We start from the raw sequence: 7855 nt of genomic DNA, 5'->3' as shown, positions 1-7855 counted from the left end.
CAATGAACTTTTTAAAAATCAGTATAATAAGGATTATGTTTTAATAACATAACTTATATGTTATTGAATACACATGCATATTAATATAAATTATATGGAATTATATTCTAGAAAATCTGACCAGTCAGCATGGATGTTCCAAGCTGCTAAACTGGCAGTGGACCAAGTTAATAACAGCTTAGCTGAAAACAGTATTCTAGCCTAATGGGAGACACATAGAACAACAAGGAAAAGAATAAAAATGGCCAGTCTAATCTAGGAAATAATTTTTTATATCTCCCGCCTCGGGAAAAAGCGCCAGACATCGCCAAAGACCACTTGATTTTCACCCGGGATTAAAACTATTAAATTTTAATGTGGAGGGAACGAAAACAAACATCAACTACCTAAAAGAATTGGCAAAAGATCGTTCATTAATTATTTGCTTTGGGATTTCGAAAAGGACTTTTTACAAACACATTTTCTTCTTCATACCGTATTCATTCGTTCCCATGACGACGATGACCTTATTGTCAACTTTAAGTCTCCACGTGGACAAGCTGAAACTGCAATTATGTGGCCGCATACTATGAATAAATGTATACAAAAACTTCCGGATTTAAATACCAGAACTATGGCAATCAAAATCGAACTCAATAATCAAAATCTTTGCCTTATCAACACTTATATGCTAACAACAAATTCTAAATCTGAGGTTAGATACAGATAATGTTTAGACATCATCACCCACATTCACGAAAAATATTTGGATTTAACAACAGATCTCTGCGGTGCTTTAAATGGGAAATTAAAATCCTCACGTTCAAATTCTCATGACAAAATTCTGCAGACATTTACAATTAATCAAAACTGGATAAACTGTTGCATGCTTAATTGTAAACATTATCCATATTTTAAAAGGTTTTGCGAAGTAAATCAACCATCGTCTTGCTCATGGTAAGCTCAAATTTGAAATTAAGTCTCATTAAGTGATGTCGCAATCAAGGAAACGATGAATGTGGGACATATCCGGTGTCATCTTGGACACAAATATTCCATAAAGGTAAACCAACTTATGATGGCTTCCATAGAACGTTTGAAGGAATGACTTCAACTTTACCAATTAGCATCCTCGGTTCAATGACTTCGTTGTATGCAGCTACCCTCTTTTAAGGAAATTATGATAGAACACACAAACTCTTAAATATCGTAACAAGTGTGATGTATATACTTCATATGCAGGTGTTTATTGAATATATATTGGTTCCAAAATACATGCCGATTTGTTGCTAAAACATCACTCCCTCCAAACGTTACACACAAATTGTCATTATATCAAAATCAGGCATCCAACACAGGTTTTATATTTTGTTTGAATCATGTTGATTTTGCTGACAAAGTTTGATATATCATGTAGTGAACACACCAACCGTATACAAATCGGGATGATGGCCGGACCTGATTTTACACACATGTATTTCAGGTCCGTAACTGTTACAATTCTGGTAAGACCTTTGTTATATAAAAACAATTGAAAATGGAATTTTGCGAAATCTTTTTGATTTCAAAATAAATGTTTTCTTTTATTTTCTATTTTTCTTTTACTTTGCAAAATGCAAGTAGTGTTGGAAAAACCAAAATTAATCACTGACCTGAATTGAAATCAAATATTAAAATTCTATCAAAACTAACTTGGGCTCATATATTTGTTTACTAATATTAAATCCTTTTCAACACTATCATTGACAGATTAAAAGAAAACCAAAAAAAAAGTAAAGAGGTTTTTAAATCAGGAATTGATCCAATGATGGGGATTAAAAGGAACTGTTTTTTTAAAGGTATTTTTACCTGCACAGCCATCGGCGAAGCAGGTCTAGTAATAGTATTGTTCCACTCCGTCCGAAAGACCTTTTGTACGAATCTTTCGTTAAATTATCTTGGCCTCTATGGAGGGGAATAATGTTATATTTGGTCCTCCTCTTGAGTTATGTGAATGTTTTTGTTTTTTACATCAGCGATGTAATCACTTCCTGTCTGCCAATAGTTTGAAATTTTTCAACACTCGCTGTACAAGAAAAGACTTTTCTTGGCTTCTATGGAAGGAGAAGGATCAGTCATGCTTCAGTTTACATGTTATCTCATCCAATCGCAGGTTCAGACCCAGTACTGATTTTGTGAGCAAATATTCTAAAAGAGAGGCGAAACTTACCAAAGGGATATTCAAATTCATAAGTCAAAAATAAACCGACAACGCCATGGCAAAAATAAAATAATAAACGGACCAAAAGACAAATTACTTTATACAAAACACAACATACGAAACTAAAGACTCAGAACAACGAACCCAACTTTAAACTGGGGGTGGTCTCAGTGCTCCGGAAGGGTAATCAGATCCTGTTCCACATGTGGTGATAAGTCTTATTCAGTGAACACAATCGGGAATAAGAGGGCGGGATTATCTAAGGTTCATATTTACATTTGTGTCTTAAAAAAACCAAATGTTCAGAAACTTTGACATAAATAATATAAAATATAATGTTTATTTCATTATGCACTTTAATGGACCTCAGTAAGATGTTTCTAAAACTAATTTTAAAACATATTGTCTTGTGGATATACTTCTGTAACATGTTCCTTTCTGGTAGTGGTATCCATACTGAAAGGGGAGTGTCTATTTGATGTGCAGGATGTAGAAATACGCAGGCATGTCTTATTTGAATAGACACATTTAAACTGCTGTTAAGTGTAGGAAGAATGCAAACAAATCAAAATAACATTTTATATCTCCATTAATTCGCCATTTTAGAATAGACTTTTCATAGCAACATTTGATATGACAAAGAGAGCCCAAATAAAAGACTTCATTGTTTTTTTTTCAGAAATCAAAAGTTGCACTTCTATAAAAATGGATCTAGTTTAAACTTTGGAATTGATTTTCCATTGAATGAGATTGAAATATTTTCCAATATCACCAGTAAGCATAATTTCATGGATTGATGGAGAGGAACCCTTAATTGGTAAAGCGAAAAAGAAATAACCTAAATCGACAAAAGCATATTATGAAAAGGGGGAATATTACAGGGAAACGGGTTAACAAGATACCAGGGTATGGAGATGGTCGAAAAAGGAATCTGACGGGCACTTTGAGGATATTTGAACATATCGAAAGTAGAAATCTTTCTATCTCACTAAATCACTTAAAATAATTCACGTCACATTGTTTTAGACTACATCTTAGTTCTGATTGAGGGTAGATGGAATAAGATACAGCTTTGAAAGTATACAATTCTACGTTTTGTTTGAGGAAAACGATCTGCACTCTCACAGTAGATTGCCTCATCTTACTACGTAACTAAATATGTAACTAAATAATATTTATAAAATATAAAAGGTTCTTCATATTGGTATATCACAGTTTTTTTTTACATTTCAAAACTAATAAATAAATTATAGATATACATTTTGTACATACCGTCTTTATTAAACCAAATAGAATGATAAATACTATGATCTATTAAATTTATAAATTTTGTATTGATTTAAAATTAATCAGATAACTATCATAAGTTAAGATGAAATTGTGAACCTGTTCAAGGGAGACAATAAACACATTGATTCGATATACTTTTTAGAATTGAAACATAATTCAAAGGGATGTCACTCTTGCATAGAAATGACACACCACACGAATTAATTAACACAACATTCGTGCTCCAGCTTCAATGAAGATTCAAAGCAAAATTATCAATGTAATCAACAGTTGTTATTCTACAGGATAGTGACGCTTAAAGAATGCTAACCCACAGTAGAGTATATTTGTTTGAAACTTTTCAAAACCTACCCAAAATAATGCGCAAACTCCTTGACTTTCATAGCTCATTATTAAAGTGTTTATCACTACTTTAATATAATCGTTAAACATTATTTGTTGCTTACAGTATAAGAAACAATATGGTCGTACGCTTGCATCAACTTACCAAATAAAGATTTAATTAAAGCCTGAACATTTTGACATTGTTTTTTTTTCTTATCCGTGTCCGTTTTCTAATATTATCACAAAACCGAAAATTCCGAAAAGTTTTGCCAATACGGCTAATGTAATCTATGCCTTAGTGTTACAGACAATTTCAACATTTTATTAATAATAAGTTACAGAGAGTTAACATAATAATGATATTTTATGTCAACCCAAAAGGTCTTATTACTAAACTGTTGATACTCTTTGGCACGTAACGCCAACCAGCAGTGCCATCTTAATGTCATAATTCATATTTCACGTATGACCTTTTTAGTCTATATGAGAAAAAAAATCCTTTAAAGTCTAAATTGAAACGTCAAATTGTAACGTATTTCATTTGATGGAATCGAATTATCTGGATTTGTCTCGAAGAGCATTTTTCCTATTTGCTTTAGAATTAAATAACCATTTGTACTGCTCTTTCGATGTTTATCTGTGTCCTTAATGTTAATATGTTTTATTGTAGAACATGTTTTAATTTGCATTAAATGATAAATATATTTCAGCAATATATAGAAAGATTACCAGAAAGAACAACAAAGCTTGCTTACATATAGTTTGAAAATCTTTGGTGAAATAAATATACCCCGAGAAAGGAATTTTCATTTATATTTAAATTATTGAAAACTCACAACAAATATTCACTCACAACTCGCATATCAAAATCGGGAACAAAAATGTCTTGCCTACTGAATTGTGGCGTCTCATGTGATAAGTGATAAACTATTTGATAGATAACTTTAATTACAATAAGCATTTCTCCCGAAAGTTGAGAACTGTTATAACATTAAATATCTCAGAGTATAAATGCAAAAAGCTGATCACACCAGAACAACATAAACCATATATGGCCAACTCAGAGTTGTACCCTAATACAAATACAGATTATAAAATAAATATTTTTGATATATGAATAGCATGAGAAGTTAACTAGTAACAGTGAACAGCGCTTATGGTTCACTAGGGGATTAACAAGCAGCAATATAGATCTTAGACTATTTACAATAAAGTAAATTTGTAACTTTAATTGAGGACAATTGTACGTAATTTATCTATTACCCTGAAAAAATATTTTGATTTATAAAAGCGATATGCTGTCTTATATTGAGGGTACTTATAAATTGATTTGAATCCATAGTACTTTTTCTTATTTTCCGGTAAGTCAGAATTTTTTGAATGCTCTCTTTCATAAACCAATCCCTGCACAGGGTCATGTATTTCCATATAGTCGTTCATCGTATTCCATCCTCCACCAACCGTAACTATAAAATCATCAATTGTTTTTTGAAATAATGAAAATAGTAGTCGTAATGGCGTCAAATATAACAGCGATAGTCTAAATGGCTTTCAATAAAACTAGAATGATATTTTTTTGCCACTCTGCTCAGCATTTTGACATTGATTTATAGATCAATCTATCAGATCGTTTATCTAAAAAGTGCACAAGAGGCAAAGTAAGATTAAACAAATTATTTATCCATCAGAAAGGATATTTTTAAATTTTTCCTGGATTTAGGTTTAAAGTCTATCATATAAGCCATAGACATCAAAATTCGAAAAACAACACTTTCTTTTTTCGGCAGTACCCATTATGGCAAAGTTGATTGGATAAACGAGATGCAAAGATTATCTGATTCATATATAGCTTTATGTTTTGTTGTTAAGTGTTTAATGATAAATAACGCCGTTGGCTTTTCCCGTTTGGATTGTTTCACATTTGGCCCGAGAACACAGTTATTTTGTAGTGCATTTCTTTTAGACAATAAATTCAAATAAAAAAAAATCGCACCTGCTCTATTTCAAAAAGATTTTTACAGTGCAGTGTACTACTATTGGGACAAATATTATCAAATTATAGAAAAGTCAACCAGCTCTAACTCAAAATATTGACAATTCTGTGTTAAGAGGGTCTACAATTCAGTTTGACAGCTTCAGACATAATAATTTTTGACTTTTTTTAATTGGACCAAATCACTACTTAACATAAAGATTCAGCACCCAAAACGTTTAAGTAATTTTATCCCCTTACCAAATATGTCATGCATACAATCTATAGAAATAAACCCTGAATGTGTATGAAAAAAATTTGCAAGTTATACACTATCAACTCTAGGGACTATATTTATAGACAACGAAAATCAAAGGACGATAACTGTGTCCTCGGACCATTTAATCATTTAGGGCCTTTTATTACTCACTATACTGTAAAGGATTTGCTAATTGTTGAATATCGAACGGTGATCTATAGTTGCGTACGTCCGTGTCGGATGGTCTAGTAAAAAATTGTCATATTGATAATCATACCACATCTTCTTTTTTATATAGATATTTAGGTTCATCAATGTATCTTAACATGAACTAGAGACTGGTAAAATGATTTAACTTTTTTGTCTTTGAGATAGGTTTGTATTACTGATTGTACAAACATGAGAAAGTAAAAAAAAGGAAAAACATTTAAATTGTCGTATCAGTGGTACAACTATTTTACACAGACAAGATGAGTACGGAAGCAGTAATGCACAACCCAAACAGGAGAAAGAATCATTACGACTAACATACAACTATTCAGAAACAAGTTGTCAGTAAATGCAAAGAGTACAAAACTTTTATTTTGAATAAAAAAAGGACATGCTAGCACTCTAAATTGATGCAGACAAAATTATGTAGTTTTTTGTGTTCCAATATTGCTGTCAATTTTATTATACAATCCATACTGACATAGGAAAACTTTACTAATTTATTATGCGGCTATATAAACTTGCATAATAAAGTGGCAAATATGGCCAGTTTTAGTTGATGGAGTCAAATTTTTGTTATACGAGCTAGCTTGAGATATCAAAACTACTGAATTTTTGTAACAAGTCAATATTTTAAATAAAAGGAGGACATGCTGGCACTCAAAATTTATGTAGAGAAAATTTTCTACTGATTGTGTTCCAATATTGCTGTCTTTTGTATTATACAGTGTTATACCATCGATCCCGAGTTAAACAAAATTTACTGATTTATTATGCGGCTATAAAACCTTTCATATTAAAGTGCAAATTGGTAGGTTTTGGTTGATACGGTCAAATATTTTAATCATACGAGCCAGTCTGAGATATCAAAACTTATGATTTTTTGTGACGAGTCAATATTCTGCAAAAAGACATGCTGGCAATCTCAATTGATGTGGACAACATTGTGTAGTCATTGTATTCCAATATTGCTGTCATTTGTATTATACAATTTATCCTGGCATAAAGAAAAATTACTGATGTATTATTAAGCTTTATAAATTTACATAGTAAAATGCAAATATGGTTTGTTATGGTTGTTGACGTTCATTTTTTGTTATATGAGCCAGATTGAGACATCACAACTGCTGATTTTTTACGAATCAATATTGTGAATAAATAGAGGACATGCTGGCACTCTAAATTAATGCAGACAACATTTTGTAGTCATTGTGTTCAAATATTGCTGTCATTTTTATAATACAATCTATCATTACATAAAAAAATCACTGACTTATGATGCGGCTATATAGATTTAATAATAAAGTGCAAATGTCGTCAGTTTTGGTTGATGCGGTTCAATTTTTGTTATACAGGCCAGGTTAAGATATCGAAACTGCTGATTGTTTGTGAGACATCAATATTTTGAATAAAAAGAGGACATGCTAGCACTCTAAATTGATGCGGACAAAATTGTGTAGTCATTGTGTTCCATTATTGCTGTCATTTGTATAATACAATCTGTCCTGAGTTAAAACATTAACTGATTTATTTTGCAGCTATACAATTTTTTTTATAATAAAGTGCAAAAATGGTCAGTTGTAGTATGTTGATGGTGTCAACAAGTTTTGTTATACGAGCC

This window comes from Mytilus californianus, unplaced genomic scaffold (genome assembly GCF_021869535.1).
Source record: "Mytilus californianus isolate M0D057914Y unplaced genomic scaffold, xbMytCali1.0.p SCAF_14, whole genome shotgun sequence".
In the NCBI taxonomy this organism is placed as follows: Eukaryota; Metazoa; Mollusca; class Bivalvia; order Mytilida; family Mytilidae; genus Mytilus; species Mytilus californianus.
Note: the sequence above shows the minus strand (reverse complement) of the source record.